This window comes from Balaenoptera physalus (assembly GCF_965194825.1).
Source record: "Balaenoptera physalus genome assembly, chromosome: 2".
Lineage (NCBI taxonomy): Eukaryota > Metazoa > Chordata > Mammalia > Artiodactyla > Balaenopteridae > Balaenoptera > Balaenoptera physalus.
The window spans coordinates 171,513,800-171,531,074 of record NC_138883.1 but is presented as its reverse complement, the minus strand read 5'-3'; the positions used below and the strand labels follow the sequence as shown (position 1 = coordinate 171,531,074).

Sequence of the window (17,275 nt, the reverse complement as noted above, 5' to 3'; positions counted from 1 at the left end):
ACTTATGAACAGCTTGTTTGTAAGTAGAGGCACGTTGGTATGGTTCAGTGGATTAATAACTTGTTGAACAACTTTACCAAAAGATATGGGTTGGTAGACCCATGTCAATCTTTTTTCTTTTTTAAAAAACTTACAATTTAAAAAAAATTGACAATATGATTTACAAAATTTACAATATGATGTCAGTTTCAGGTGTACAACACAGAGATTCAAAAATGTTATAGCTTACACTCCATTTACAGTTCTTATAAAATATTGGCTATATTCCCTGTGCTGTACAATATATCTTTGTGGCTTATTTATTCTATACATAGTAGTTTGTACCTCTTAATCCGCTACACCTATCGTGACCCCCTCCATCCCTGTCCCCACTGATAACCACTAGTCTGCATAGTCTGTAACCACTATATCTGTGCATGTTTCTTTTTTGTTATATTCACTAGTTTGTTTTATTTTTTAGATTCCATAACATACAGTATTTGTCTTTCTCTGACATTTCACTATGCATAGTATTTTCTATGACCATCCACATTGCAGCAAATAGCAGAATTTCATTCTTTTTATGGCTGAGTAGTATTCCATCGTGTGTGTGTGTGTGTGTGTGTGTGTGTGTGTGTGTGTGTGTGTGTGAGTACCACATCTTCTTTAGCCATTCATCTGTTGATAGACACTTAGGTTGCTTACATATCTTGGCAATTGCAATCCACGTCAATTTAAAATGAGGTCTCTATTGCTTGATCAGTCTTCATTTCTGCCCTGTTCATGCCTTTCCAATTTGTGAAGGGATAAGAAAATCAGTGCTGAAGAATAATTTTAAGTAAGAATAAGGGTTCTCATACTAATATAAAATGAACATGTGTCCATTAATTAACTCATTAACTAACCATGAAGGCAGTAAAACATTACAACTGCCTCCAAGGGGAATCCAAAGAACGGACAAGTATAGAAGCAATCAGAAATGCTGAAATAAATGTGCTAATCGATGCAAGCCTGGCAGCCTCTTTCACGGGGTGAAAATCAATTGCATGTCCACCAGACAAAATTCATTTTTCTCTTTCTGGACAAGAATTCTTTGCATTACCACTGTGTGTTTTCTACAATTTATATTTGCAAAACAGTTCAGTCAAAAACAATGAAAGACACAGACCCCCGTAGAACCAGACAACCCAGAAGAATCCGCTAGATGATACCCAGCAATCCACTGAATGGAAACTCAGTAATCTTTTTGCCCATTTCAAGGCCTTTCACAATTTTTCCTGAAAATAAGAGGAAACAATCATAAAGCAATCTGAGGTCTTTTGCAGGGACCAAGTACAAGTAGAGAACAGAAAAGGTTATAGCTTAGCAGTAGTGCCTTCGGGAATGGCTTAGGAGTTGAAATCAGTATTATGTTCATCAGTTCAGTGTGATGAGTGCCAGTATTACATTGAGTGTGACTCCCAAAAAAATCTTAAATTTTTTTTCCACTTCAGGCATCTTCTGTAGAATGAGAGAAGGGAAGGGTCTGCTCTGGTCAGCTGTGATCAGACAACTGGGTTCCATGTCCCACATTTATTTATTTGTTTGTTTGTTTATTTGGCTGTGTTGGGTCTTCGTTGCTGTGCGCGGGCTTTCTCTGGTTGAGGCCAGCGGAGGCTACTCTTCGTTGCGGTGCGCAGGCTTCTCATTGCTGAGGCTTCTCTTGTTGCGGAGCACGGGCTCTAGGCGCGCGGGCTTCAGTAGTTGTGGCTTGCAGGCCCCAGAGCGCAGGTTCAATAGTTGTGGCACATGGGCTCAGTAGTTGTGGCTCGCGGGCTTAGTTGCTCTGCGGCATGTGGGATCTTCCCGGACCAGGGCTTGAACCTGTGTCCCCTGCATTGGCAGGCGGATTCTTAACCACAGAGCCACCAGGGAAGTCCTATGTACCACATTTTATAAGAACTGGAGACAGTCAGGCAGGTAAAGGAATGTGGAGTGGTGGAGGAAACCAAGAATATTCGGTCTAGAGAAGAAAAAGCTCAAATAGGAATGGGATAGCTGTCTTCAAAGTCTTACAGGACAAATGTGGAAGAAGGCTTAAGGAAAACCTTCCTAAATTATAACCCAATGTATGGTGATGTTGACAACAGCAGTCAAGATTTATTGAGCTTTACTCTCTGGCAAATCCTGAGCCAAGCACTTTACAAGTGTCATCTCATTAAACCCTCACAACAAGGAGAATCTAGTGGCCAAGTCTAGACTTGACAGTCAGAGATGTCAAGCTTTGGATGGAACCAAAGGCCTTTAAGTCCCTTTGAGCTCAGAGATCACGCAGTTCTGTGTCCCTCTGCTGCTCAAAGACCTCCAATAGATCCCTATTGGCTACTATGTTAGGTACACATTTCTCAGCCTGCCAATAAAGGCTCTTCATGGCATGGCCCAAATCACTCTCTCTGGGTTTGTCACCTGAATACTAACACCCAAAAACGTACCAAATCCAGCCGTGCAAGGTTCTCAACCAACCCTTCTTCAACTGGACCACCTCTCCACATTCTATCCATGCTTTTCCATCTCCGATGTTACCTCCTCCGCAAAGTCATTCTGGTACCTTCTTTCCCTCCTCTTCCACCCTCCTCCTCTCTCCAGTAGCATTTTGCACTCTTTCTGCCACATGCTGGTCGCTGTCATAGTTAATAAGTACTTGTTTAATCTCTTCTACCAGCTTACAAACTCCTTGAGGGGAGGGCTGTTGGATGGATGTGTTGAGTGGCCAGAGAAGGAAGGTGGGACTTAGATGGGGAAGAAGAAGCTTGAGGAAACTTCCAAGGCAACAGGAAGAATCCCAGGTCCTTCACCAGGGGAGCAATTTCTGGAATGCCTTTGTCACTTGTGCTCCTCTTAGTTATTCTCTTTTTTCTCACCTCTTAACAGAAGGGAGGATGGAGCACTCTATTCTTCTGGAGGCAGCCTGGCTTACCTGCAGAGGATGGCATTCCCTGTGAGATGACAGGGCAGTTGGGGCTTCCTCCCTTCGGTACCCAGACCCCAACAGCAAGTCAACAAGGGTTTGATAAATGACTTATTTATTTATTGTAGTTGGCGTCAAGACTGGACAAGTACGTTTGGGTCCAGATTATAGAAGGCCTTGAACATCAAGACAAGGGGAGCGCCTATGGATCCTTGACCCAGAAAGTGACTTCCGTACACGATTCTCTCCAATTGTATTGTATGCATTGATATTTTTTTTCAAAAGTGTTTCGCAAATATGAATTATCAGGTCCAACAGGACAGTAGGAGGAGCCAGTACGAATAACCCGCAGGGATGGTCCACAGGGGCTAAGGGCCCTTCCAAGACACATATAAGTACAAATTCCAAGTGAATATTTTTACCTGGGCTGTTCCCTCCAAATATTTTTAACAGGGCCCAAACCCATTGTAGAGCACCTGTAAATTGTTTGTATAACATTAAAAGATATATTTATTGTCACTTATTTGATGAAGGCATTGAAACAATATAAATCCAACTTTGTATTCTTGTATGTATTTTTTTAAAGATTTGTTTTTTGATGTGGACCATTTTTAAAGTCTTTATTGAATTTGTTACAATATTGTTTCTGTTTTCTTTTTTTTAATAAAATTTATTTATTTATTTGTTTTTGGCTGCGTTGGGTCTTCGTTGTTGTGAGCGGGCTTTCTCTAGTTGCGGTGAGCGGGGGCTACTCTTTGTTGTGGTGAGTGGGTTTCTCATTGCGGTGGCTTCTCTTGTTGCAGAGCTTGGGCTCTAGTTATGGCACGCGGGCTCAGTAGTTGTGGTTCGTGGGCTCCAGAGCACAGGTTCAGTAGTTGTGGCAAACGGGCCTAGCTGCTCCGCAGCATGTGGGATCTTCCTGGACCAGGGCTTGAACCCGTGTCCCCTGCATTGGCAGGCGGATTCTTAACCACTGCGGCACCAGGGAGGCCCTTGCTTCTGTTTTATGTTTTGGTTTTTTGGCCGCGAGGCATGCGGGATCTTAGCCCCCCAACCAGGGGTCCAACCTGCACCCCCTGCATTGGAAGGTGAAGTCTCAACCACTGGACCGCCAGGGAAGTCCCATTCTTGTATGTATTTTTTAAAAAATATGCTCATACAATCTTTTTTTGACCTCTCATTCACCCACGTCTTGCTCTAGTTGCTCGAAAATGTTATCGCAGATATTTGATAGTTTTGTGTTTCCCCTGCTTTTTGTCATCTCCCACCTAGACCTAGAATACGCTTCGCCCCTCCTCCACAGGCACAGAAATGTCCTTTGCCAGTTTCCCTCTCCCCCAAATCCATAAGAGCCTCTTGACATGTCTGCTTTTCTCTGGAGGATTTTCCCTCTTTCCTCCCTTAGCTGTTCCACCACTCTGTTTCAATGAACTGTGATTTACTTGGGTCTGGGGCTCTCTGGTTCCCATTACGGAGGTCTGACTCTCTTCCTGTGCGAGGCTGCAGAGAAAGCGAACAGCCCAGTAAACCAGCAGGAATTTCTCGCTTATCAGTGGGTTGCCTGCACTTTTTACATCTTTTTTCCAGAACCACGGAGTAGGCACCTCCCCACCCAGGAGCTGGGTGGTCTCCTAGGACTCTGGCCATCCTGCCCAGTGGAAATAATATGAGGATGGTGTTCTGAGCTGCCACTTCATTGTCAGCCTTCAAAACAATCCTCTCACGTGGGTTACTACCCCGATACCACTGATAGAGATGCAATGTGGAGAAACTGAATAATATCCCCAAAGTTCCAGAGCTAGTGAGTGACAGAGCCAGGATTCAAATCCAGCCTTCCTGACCCAACATGTATACCCTCCCTGTAAACTTCATGTTTTGCACTGGGTTTAGAAGACTTACATTTTCTTTAACATGTTGCCCTAACACAAATTTCAAAAAGTAAAAACAAATCGCTCCATTAAAAATTCACATCTCCTATTTGCAGCAACATGGATGGACCTAGAGATTATCATACTAAGTGAAGTAAGACAGACAGAGAAAGACAAATATAATATGATATCGCTTATATGTGGAATTCAAAAAAATGATACAAATGAACTTATATACAGAACAGAAATAGACCCACAAACATAGAAAGCAAACTTATGGTTACCATAAGGGGAAAGGGCGGGGAGGGAAAAATTAGGAGTTTGGGATTAACATATACACACTATTATATATAAAATAGATAACCAACAAGTGTATATAGCAGAAGTGTGTATAGCACAGGGAACTGTACTCAGTATTTTGTAATAACCGATAAGGGAAAAGAATCTGAAAAAGAGCATACACATATTATTGAATATGTATATAACTGAATCACTTTGCTGTGCACCTGAAACTAACATGACATTGTAAATCAATTATACCTCAATAAAAAAGTAAAATAAAATAAATTCACACCTGAACACTCTCGCACAATAATACTAACCCTCTTGTAAACGTATTTGCTTCATCACCTGTACAAACATTCCTCATCAAAACTGCCCTTTGTCTGCTTCTCATTGTGAAATGCAGCAACTATATAAAACGAAGGATCAAAAAACATGGATTAATTGCTTAGGGGACGCATTTGCCTTATTTCTTATAGTCTTCTTTTCTCTTCTTCTTTTTCCGGATTGTCTCCCTGTTTCTGTTTCTAGAGGTTTCCTTTTAAAAAAAAAACTGCCAAGATTTTAATGAACCCATTCACATTCATTCCCTGCCTCTTAACAGCTTCACCATCCTGGTCTCCTGTCTTTGGACCCTGGATAAGCCCACAACACGCTCACACATTGGAAAGCACAGCCCCTTCCCTTAGACCACTGTCAAGTTTACAGCACCCTCAAATTTTGCTCAATTGAAGGGGATGCATTTATGTCCTTCCCTGTTCTGTTCCCTGCGGTGACCTTCCATCTAGAACATAAATTCATTGTTTTCCTTTTTAAAATTTTCTCAAAGGGGTGCCAAGAAGTACGAAAAAATCATTTTAATTACTCAAACAAATTATAGACAATTTAAAAGGTGTAAGGGACTTCCCTGGTGGTGCAGTGGTTAAGAATCCACCTGCCAATGCAGGGGGCACGGGTTTGAGCCCTGGTCCGGGAAGATCCCACATGCCGCGGAGCAACTAAGCCTGTGTGCCACAACTACTGAGCGTGCGCTCTAGAGCCCGCGAGCCACAACTACTGAGCCTGCGTGCTGCAACTACTGAAGCCCGTGAGCCTAGAGCCCGTGCTCCGCAACAAGAGAAGTCACCGCGATGAGAAACCTGCGCACCGCTATGCAGAGTAGCCCCTGCTCGCCGTAACTAGAGAAAGCCCGCGCACAGCAACGAAGACCCAACACAGACAAAAATAAATTAATTAAATAAATAAATTTAAAAAAATAAATAAATAAAAACAAAAGGTGTAAAAGGGTATACGTCCTTGTCCCCGTCCCTCGGTTTCCTACACACAGGCTACCACTCTCACCAGTTGGTTGCCATTTCAAACAAGAAAGATCTGTGCAAATAGTTTCCTGCTCCCTGTGGCTTTCAGCTGCTTCACAGAAAATTCACCCATTCAGTTCAGCCTACTTGAATCACTACTCCACCTTCAGTCTCGACTTAAATGGCACCTCCTCCTGGAAGCCTCCTGTCCCTCCCAAGCCTGTGACACTAAGCACTTACCCCATCGTCCATCAAGCTTACCAAGCAGGATGGAAATTGCCTGTCTGTTTCTCATCTCGGGGCAGGACCAGCACGGCACCTGGCACACAGATGTATTCAGGAAATATTTGCTTAATTAATGTAGTATCTGAATACCAATGTATATTCCAAACTATGCATGAAGTCCAGGGAATGCAAAGGCAAATAAACCAAGGTATCTACCTTGGCATCTTCATATAGTTTACCAAGAAAAAAAACAAAAGCAGCAAGAGAAAGATCCACTTTCATTCATCTTACTTTCAATCTAGGTTCATTTAGTAGCAGTAGCTCTCATTTGCATCACCTGTTCTTCCTCTCACTGTTACTAAGTGTTCTGCAGTCACCCTTTATTGCCAAAATGAGTCCTAGGAACCCCATTAGTTTGTGTTGGCCAAAGCGTCAAAGGCTGAATATTTCACCTTGCCTTGCTTGCCATTTTTCCTTTCTCCAAAGTGGCATCTGATTGACTCTCCAGTGCCAGCTATTGAGAATACTGGCAGGCAATTAGCTGGGGCGAGGGTACCACTTATTTTTATGACTTCAATCGAAAGGTTACATACAGTTTACAAATATACAGTCACCCCTCGGTATCAGCGGGAGACTGGTTCCAGGACCTCCGCAGATACCAAGATCTGAGGATGCTCAACTCCCTGATATAAAATAATAGCACAGTATTTGCATATAACCTACCATACAATCCTTTGTATACTTTAAACCATCCCTGGATTACTTATAATTCTTAATACAATGTAAATTTTATGTAAATAGTTGCCAGTGCCCGGCAAATTCAAGTTTTGCTTTTCAGAACTTTCTTTTTTTTTTTTCCAAGTATTTTCAATCCACGATTGGTTGAATCCGCGAATGCGGAACCCGTGGGTACAGAGGGCCCACTGCAGTCTCGAAATATACTCAGAGGCAGCATGTGTTGCTGCCCTGGAGAGTCAGAGCAGAAAAGTGGTATTAAGGCTCAGCGGATCTGTCCGGGTCTTCTGCCAGCCTCCAGACCCAGCTCAGGCTGGCAACAGCTCTGAGCTTCTGCTGTGTGACAGGACAGCATCTCTGAGTCGTCATCGTGGGGTTTGTGACACGTTAACTAAGCTAACAAATGCAAATGTCCAGGACAATATCTGACTTGTCCTGAAGGTTCAGTATTGCTAAGAGAGGAGAAGCAATTCCTGCACGATGATGACATCTTTGGTACTTATCATTTTTAAATTATTTTAAAATTTAAAGCTACCTTACTACAAAATCCTACTTAAGTGAAATGGAGCATATGCTCTGTGCATCAGCCTTGGGCAAATCCCCTTATCTCAACAGTATCTTTCTCCTGTCAGAAATGATGAGTTTGGGCTAAAAAGATTAGACTCCCAAGAGACAAAACAACCAAACTCGATGGGTGAAACTTAATTGGATTCTTCTTTAAAAAACCAAAAAAACAAGAGCTTAATTATTCTTGGCATTGCTGATATTTAAATATGACTGCCTATTAGATATTATGGAATTATTATTTGTTTTCTTAGGTGTGAATTTTAAAAAAATTTTTGGTGTGATAGAGTTTTCATGGGCAGGTAGGAGTACGTTCATTACTAACAGGAAATGCATACTGAAGTATCATGATGCCTGCAAATGTTTAGGAAAAAGAATATTCAAGTTTGTGTACAGAAAGAGACTGAAAGGAAGAAATAGAGAAAATATACCATTTTTACAAAATGATCTTTGAATTCCCTTTTTGCAGTCATTTCAAATTTCCAAGAGTGCATCAAAACCCTATGACCAAATATATTGAAAATCATTTTTTTAAACCAACAGTCTAGCCGAACAAGAACACATTCTTTATGCTCTAATTTTGGTCTTGAAAAGTCTAAATATTCTGTCCCATCTGCATTATCTTAACAAAGTTTCAAAACTTCTGAGTACACTAAAAATTATAACTTTTCAAAGGACCCTCCTTCACTGGTGGGAATGTAAATTGGTGCAGCCACTATGGAGAACAGTATGGAGGTTCCTCAAAAAACTAAAAATAGAGCTACCAGGGACTTCCCTGGTGGTCCAGTGGTTAAGACTCTGTGCTCCCGATGCAGGGGGCCTGGGTTCGATCCCTGGTCAGGGAACTAGATCCCGCATGCATGCTGCAACCAAGAGCCCGAATGCTGCAACTAAAAGAGCCCACATACCACAATGAAGATCCTGCATGCTGCAACTAAGACCTGGCACAGCCAAATAAATAAAAAATAGAGCTACCATGTGATCCAGCAATCTCACTCCTGGGCATATATCCGGAGAAAACCATAATTTGAAAAGACATGTGCACCCCTATGTTCATAGCAGCACTATTCACAATAGCCAGGACATGGAAACAACCTAAATGTCCATCTACAGATGAATGGATAAAGAAGATGGGGTGTATATATATATATATATATATATATATATATATATATATATACACACACACACACAATGGACAATCACTCACCCATAAAAAAGAATGAAATAAGGCCATTTGCTTGGATGGACTTAAAGATTATCATACTAAGTGAAGTAAGTCAGAAAGAGAAAGACAAATACCATATGATGTCACTTATATGTGGAATCTAAAATATGACACAAATGAACTTATCTACGAAACAGAAACAGACTCACAGACATAGAGAACAGTCTTGTGGTTGCCAAGGGGGAGGGGGTGTGGTGGAGGGATGGATTGGGAGTTTGGGGTTAGCAGATGCAAACTAGTATATAGAAATGGATAAACAACAAGGTCCTACTGTATAGCACAGAGAACTATATTCAATATCCTGTGATAAAACATAATGGAAAAGAATATATATGTATAACTGAATCACTTTGCTGTACAGCAGAAATTAATACAACACTGTAAATCAACTATACTTGAATAAAATAAATTTTAAAAAATTATAACTTTTGAAAATTATGTTCATTAGTTTTATTTATCCTAATTTTTACCAACATTTTGACTCCCTTCCCTTCCCTCAATGATCCTTCATGCTTCCGGCTTTCATCAGGACCTGTCTTGCCTTTCCCCTTTGGATTTTACTCTTGTATGTCTTCATTTTTTCTCTCATCTCCATCATTTACAGAGATTTCTTTCTTCCTTGCTGTCAATATTTTCCTGTAGATTTGTCTCCTGTTCTGGGCAGTATTTTAGTTCTCTAATTTATCCTGCCTTCACGGCACTTCTTGTTACCTCTACATCTGTTTCATTATCTGCTATCATCCTCCATTCCCTGGAAAGGGGGACCCCTGGACATCCCCACTGATGCCCCACCCCTTTGTCTTCCTTTGTTAAAGCAACCCTCTGAGTGCTTTTTCAAATCTGGCGTGGTTTTATTTAAAATAGAAAAACTTGGGCTTCCCTGGTGGCGCAGTGGTTAAGAATCCTCCTGCCAATGCAGGGGACACGGCTTCAAGCCCTGGTCCAGGAAGATCCCACATGCCGCGGAGCAACTAAGCCCGTGCGCCACAACTACTGAGCCTGCGCTCTAGAGCCCCGCGAGCCACAACTACTGAGCCCGTGTGCCACAACTACTGAAGCCTGCGCGCCTAGAGCCCGTGCTCCGCAACAAAAGAAGCCACTGCAGTGAGAAGCCCGCGCACCGCAACGAAGAGTAGCCCCTGCTCGCTGCAACTAGAGAAAGCCTGCGCGCAGCAACAAAGACCCAATGCAGCCAAAAATAAATAAATAAATAAATAAATAAATAAATAAATAAATAAATAAAATAGAAAAACTTAAACTTTTTTAAAAGATTGAAATGTCAAGGCAGTAGGAATTTTCTCTCCAAGAATGTAAAAAAGGAGCCAGCCCAGAACCAGTCCTCCACCGTCAGATCTAGTCTGGTCTTTTGGCGGGAGTTTACTTGGTTGATTAGGTGCTTTGCGAGAAGAAAGCCGGCCCGCCTGCATCAGTGTACTTGGACTCCCATCCGCACGCGGTGGAGTTCACCCAAGTGACTGCTCCTCTCCCCTCCCCCACCCCCTCTGTCCCCACCCCCCCAGCCACTCCCAGAGCTTCCTGTCATTTCACCTTTTCTCTGGTTCACAGAACCCCTGAATGATAATCCTCTTTTATTTTCCTGAACTTCTGAACTCTTCTTGCTTGCGTCTTTTACCTCCGGTCTTTGGCAGTCAGCCTCGGATTCCTTTATCTGCGCTCGGCCTGGCTGATTCTTTTTGCCCACGGAGAATAAGAAGGACAGGTTTCCACCGTCTTTTCTCGCTTTTGACCACAATGCCAGGCCATGCTGCATTTTTTTGTTTCCCCTGTTCTCTCCTTCGTTTTAGTCGACTGAACTTTTCCTTTCGTGTCTGGACTCAGAACCCAGTGATCTTTTTTCCTTTTTCTCTGCTCTCTGGTCTCCATCGTGGGAGCTACCTCGGTGTGCTACCCCTACCCACCTCTTTTATTCTGATTCTGGGCAAACTGAATCGTCCATCAATCCCTCATGTACCACCTCGTCGTGGAAGGAGTTCCCTGCAGTCTGCACACCTGAGCTGGTCAGCTTCAGGAGTCCTGTGTTCAAGGGCTCCTTCAACCTGTGTTTACAGGTTTACTGCCCGGGGTTCTTCATAATCATATAACCTTGCTCTGCTCTCAAAGGTGGAAGGATCATTCCATCATCTCCCTGCCACGTGCAACATTCCTCTGTCCACGCCCCGATCTGGCCCAGTACTTCACTTGGTATTGCATTGCTGTGTATTTCATTTCATTTTCCCGGCATTATTTCATGGTCGTGGCTTATTAGCCATCTCAAACGAGCATCTTCTGTAACCACGTTATTTCTCGTTTTAGACGTAAAAGCGTTTGTTTCTTGTCCTGCTTGGGGCTGTGCCTCCGGAACATTAAATCACAGGCTCCCATATCAATCCCCAAATGCTTTTTCAGATGTGTCATGTATTGTCTTCCTTTGAAGGCTTAGTGCCACTTATTCTAGGGAACTAAATTTCACCAGTGTGTCTCCTGGGATGACAGTCAAAGACTTTGTACTCTAAATTCTCTAAACAAAATTCCTGCCTTGGAATGTTTTTCAGATGACAAAACGCCCTTTCTGAATGACTGGGTGATCAGTTTCTCTCAAATCAGCCAACAACTTGTGTTAAGTCCTTACTCCTCATGGAAAACAAGAAACTCAGTATCACTTCGTACCTCTGACTCTTCTCAGTAAGCAGTTTTTCGTCTCTTCTCCCAAGTCTCAACTTAACATCTGACTGCTTCTATCGCTTTTCTATTCTAGGTCTGTGACTAAAACTCATCAGAAGAAAAGCTGTTCTCTGCGAATTGCCGTTAGCATGCCATCAGCCAGTCGGTCAACAGGTATTTACCAAGCAATTCTGGTGGACAGTCATCACAAAAATAGCCTTGGCAAAATCCCACGATGCCAAGGCATTGAATCAAATTGCGAGAAGTCCCCCTCACCTCTAATGGCAAAACAGCAGCACTCCTCTGGGTCATCTGCCCATCTTGCAGGACACACGGTGTCAGGGAGGAAAAACCTTTCCTCTATCCTCTTAAACTCTGTCACCGGGGGCCTGCAAATTACACTAACAAAAGACAAAATAATTGGAGAAAAGGCATACAGTTTTTACTAATATTTTACATGCATGGGAATTTATAGAAAAGAACTAAAACTCGGGACTTCCCTGGTGGTCCAGTGGGTAAGACTCTGCAGCCCCAATGCAGGGGGCCCGGGTTCGATCCCTGGTCAGGGAACTAGATGCTGCCTGCTTGCTGCAGCTAAGAAGTCTGCATGCCGCAACTAAGACCAAGCGAAGCTAAAATAAATAAATATCAAAAAAAAAAAAAAAGAAAAGAACTAAAACTCAAAGAGTTGATTAGACTCGGGGGCATATATATCATTTTAACAAAGGAAAGGGGGTTTGGGCTTCGAGGCACAATAAATTGTGGGGAAGCGGCTAGGATGTACGTGGAAGAGCTAATGGAAGATAAGGGTTATTTCAGTAAAGTCTGTTTATGCAGCCTCATCTCGGTGCCGATTCTCTCTCTCTGGTGATATGAGTCGTTCTCTTCCTGGTACAGGAGAGAGGGACTCTTGTCACCAAGGGAAATTTATGCCCAGCTCTAGGTGGATAAGGGGAGGCCAGAGAATTCTTCCTGCATCTGTTGATTCTCAGTTGCCTTCAGCTCAACATAATCCTTATGCCAAAGTGGCATATTTGGGGCGGGGGGGGGGCACCTCCTGATACCCTTCAATGGTTCCTCCAATAAGTGCAACCGTGCTGACATTTTCTACTGGCACCTTACAGAGAGCAGTGCTTTCTGATTAGCATTCCCATTTTTCAGTTGAATACACTGCAGCTTTGAGAGATGAATGCTTTTCCTTCTCTGATCCAATCTCCAAATGACTCGATTCAGTTCCCTTGTGCAGTTCTGTAATCTCACTGTTCTTCCCTCTCCAGCTCATTCATGTAGCCGCCACTGAAACTGTTGAAAAAAAAAAGTCTATTCTGCTCCTTAACCTTCATAGTGGGGACCCCTTGGTTTCTTCTCCCTGATTTCTCCCACTATCCCTGAGCAGAAGAATGAAAGACACTGAAGCAAGGAGAGACCCAAAGGCAGCTCAACGTTTGCAGCCATAGTTAGAACCCACATCCTGTGCCCCAGATGTCTGTGCCCTGTGGTTCATCCACAAGCTTGCTCTTGTGACCATCTCCTGCTTTAGCCGCGAGGGTTCCACGGAATTCAAACCCTGTCCGCATTGCCTCCAGGGGGTGCTCCTGAGCTAATGGTCCCCCTGATTTCCCAATTAAGGGTCTCCCTAAACATTCCAATATCAAGAAATGTGAGCCCTTTGGGGCAGAAACAAAGTAAGGACCTACAGAATCACAGCGTTTCAGAGTCCCAGTAACTCTAGGGCAGGGAGTGTTTTCCCCACTGGAAGAGCGTGCAGGCTGTGAGTTTGATGACGGTGATAGGTCGGTGGACCAGGGGGGCGGCACACGCCTCCAGCCAGAATCAAGTCTGTTCAGAAGCTTCACTCATGTTTATTTTCTTCTGCCACTAATCCTTCCTAGTGCCCAAATTTCATGATGTTATTTGAGTGGAATTAAATTGGAACAGCTTACATTATCTGATTAATTAGAGTCAGCTTTGACTACAGTGATGAAGAGGTCCAATCCTGTTAGTGTAATATTCCGCCCGTCAGGCTGTGGTTACATAACACTGGGAGGGGCTGGGTGAGAGAGTTGGTCTATTCGTTTATGGATATAGGTAATTAACCTGAACTTTGTTTTAAAAAATTAGGAGGGCAACACAATGGAATATTATTCAGCTATGAAAAGGAATGAAGTACTGAGGCATCCTGCAACATGGATGAACCTCAAAATACTATGCTAGGGACTTCCCTGGTGGTCCAGTGGTTAGGACTCCGTGCTTCCGCTGCAGGGGGCATGGGTTCGATCCCTGGTCTGGGAACTAAGTTCCTGCACGCCTTGGCATGGCCAAAAATATATACATATTATGCTAGAGGATACAAGCCAGATACAAAAGGTCACTGACTGCATGATTCTATTTATAGGAATTGTCCAGAATCGGGGAATCCACCGAAAGGGCCCACAGATGGGTGGTTGCCAGGGGCTGGGGGAGGAGGGAATGGGGAGTGATTGGGAGTGGGGTTTCTTTGAGGAGTGATGGAAATGTTTTGGAATTAGATAGAGGTGGCGTTTGCACAACATTGAGAATGTACTAAATGACACAGAATTGTTCACTGTAAAGTGGTTAATTTACATTATATGAATTTTACTTTGATTAAAATACATGTATATATATAGACAGAGAGACAGACAGACAGACAGGCAGACACAGGGCGTAAGAACTCACCTGATATTGATCTTTTTTTTTTTTTTTGGCTGCGTTGGGTCTTCATTGCTGCGCGCAGGCTTTCTCTAGTTGCGGCGAGCGGGGACTACTCTTCGTTGTGGTGCGCGGGCTTCTCATTGTGGTGGCTTCTCTTGTTGCGGAGCACAGGCTCTAGGCGCGCGGGCTTCAGTAGTTGCAGCACGCAGGTTCAGTAGTTGTGGCACATGGACTTAGTTGCTCTGTGGCATGTGGGATCTTCCCGGATAAGGGCTCAAACCCGTGTCCCCTGCATTGACAGGCAGATTCTTAACTACTGCCCCACCAGGGAAGCCCACCTGATATTGATCTTTAATTTTTGTATTAATTCTTTAATGGGTCCAAGTGGTGTATAATCTGAAACTCTTGCCATACGCCTTAAAAGGGTTTTCTGTGTGTATGTTTTTAAAATAACTAGAAGAGGAACTTCCCTGGCGGTCCAGTGGTTAGAACTCTGTGCTCCCACTGCAGGGGGCACAGGTTCCACCCCAGGTCAGGGAACTAAGATCCCGAGGGCCGTGGCACAGCCAAAAAATAAAAAATAAAATAACTAGAAGACTATGAAGATGAAAGGCATATTTGACAAAAGTTTATGTTAGATAAAGTGGCTCTGAGAACCAGTCAGCAGAGGTTGTTCAGGTCAAGGCCACAAGTGCTAACCGAGAACCCAGTGTTCAAGGCCCGACCCCCCCACCCCAGATGCGGAGGCGAAGAAGACCCCAGCCCCGTCCAACTGGAGATTCTCAAGGAGGGTGTGGGCACAGGAGTGCACAAAACAGAGTATGATAAGTGTGCAAATAAAAAGTGTAAACACAGTCTGACCGAGGGTCTAGGCTCCAGTGCCCCTCTGTAGGGGCTGCGTTTGAGACGGGTCTGGGAGGATGAAGATGGTGATGTGAGTATTACAGGCGGAAGGATAACGTGATAAATGGGGGGGGGGGCGCGGCAGGAGACCCTGTTTATAGGCATCATCTCCAGCTCGGCCTGAGAAGAACTGGAACTGGGGTGAACCACAGACGTGTGACGGCTGGTGTTCTCACTCTCAGTTTCCATCCTAGTCTGCAAGTCGACTTTCACTTCAGTCCTGTGTCATTTGTCAGGCCCTCAAGCAATGCTGATCTGTGCGCGTGCGCACGCGCACACACACACACACACGAGGTACCTATCTCAATATTAAGCTTTCTAACACGCAGGTGGTTTGAGTGATCTCCCTGCCCCTCAAAATCCTTGCCTACTTGATCCTTAGGCTTACGTTATTTTAACCAAAGGCAAAGACTGTCATTCTATAACTAAAGGTAAAATTTAAGACATAAGTACACTCAAAGAGGTGATGTAGCATAAAAATATCCTAAACACAGGCACCACATAAAAAAATAGATACATCAGGTTTCATCAAGATTAAATTTTTTTGGCTTCCAAGGAAGCTATCCAGAAAGTAAAACGATGATCCACAAAATGGGAGAAAATATTTGCAAATCTCATACCTGGTAAGGGTCTGGTATCCAGAATACATAAAGAACTCTTATAGCTCAACAATGAAAAGACAACCCAGTTGAAAAATGGGAGGAGGATTTGAAGAGACATTTCTCCAAAGACATACAAGTGGCCAATAAACACATGAGAAGATGCTCAACGTCATTAGTCATCAGGGGAATGCAAATCAAAACCACAATGAGATAGGACTTCACATCCACACTTATGACCGTGACCAAAAAGGCAGACGGTAACCAGCATTGGTGAGGATGTGGAGAAATGGCTCCCTCAGATATTGCTGGTGGAATGTGAAATGGTGCAGCCAATTTGGAGAACAGTTTGGCAGTTTCTCAAAAAGTTAACCATAGTTCCCACACGACCCAGCAATTCCACTCCAAAGTATATAACCAAGAGGAATGAAAACATTTATAGCCACACAAAAACCTGTACAGGAATGTTCATGACAGTATTATTCATATTAGCCTCAAGGTGGAAACAACACAAATGTCCATCAACGGATGAGTGGATAAACCAAGTGAGGAACACAGAATATTCTTCAGCCATAAAAAGGAATGAAGTACTGATTCATGCTACAACATAGACGAACCTTGAAAACATTCTTCTAAGTGAAAGAAGCCAGACACAAAACTCACATACTGTAGGATTCCTTTTATAGGAAATGTCCAGAAGAGGCCTAGCTCTAGAGACAGAAGGTAGCTTAGTGCTGGGGGTGAGGGGAATGACTGTTAAACACAGAGTTTCTTTTAGGGGTGATGAAAATGTTCTGGAGTTAGCGGTAATGGTTGCACAATGTTGGAATATACTAACAAACCACTTAAAAGGAGTGAATTTTATGATATATGTATTACAGCAAAAAAAAAAAAAACCCAAAAACTAAGGTATAAATCACCTTGATGAGCTCCTGAGAGCAAACGTTAGCTGGGAGGATAAGGGTGAAGCAGCAGGAAGTTGCAGGCGCCCAGGCTGGCGGTGTAGACAGGCCCAGACAGGAGAATGGGCCCTCTGCCCTAAACTACAATCTGTCTTGGTCATTTTAGGTCATATTTCCTGCCCATCTTTCCTCTCCCACTGTAGAAGGAAAGTCACCTCAACCACAGGAGGGAAAGTAACCAAAATCGACATTCATAGCCTTGGAAGTCATTTCGGGCACCAAAAAACAGACAAGTGACTTTCAAAAAGTGCAACCAGCAAAACATGTATCTATTTTTCTCACAGCTAAGAAAGAGAAAGGATAGTGACAAATCCTGGCTTCGGGAAACGCTCACTTGCCAAAAGATTATCG

General features: G+C 43.3%; 1 long non-coding RNA gene across 12 annotated transcripts in view; it reads right to left on the bottom strand.

The window, feature by feature from the left end:
• The window catches only part of LOC309656451, a 73,488-nt gene that overhangs the window by 37,808 nt on the left and 18,405 nt on the right, over positions 1-17,275 (bottom strand). For 3 of the 12 annotated variants that reach the window (XR_014261350.1, XR_014261351.1, XR_014261352.1), the window contains exon 2: positions 14,485-14,749. The exons of 8 other annotated variants lie outside the window; for them this stretch is intronic. This is a non-coding gene — a long non-coding RNA (uncharacterized lncRNA). Of the gene's footprint in view, positions 1-12,063; positions 14,461-14,484; positions 14,750-17,275 lie in introns of those variants that run through there. One more of the 12 variants, XR_014261360.1, reaches the window with a different exon arrangement.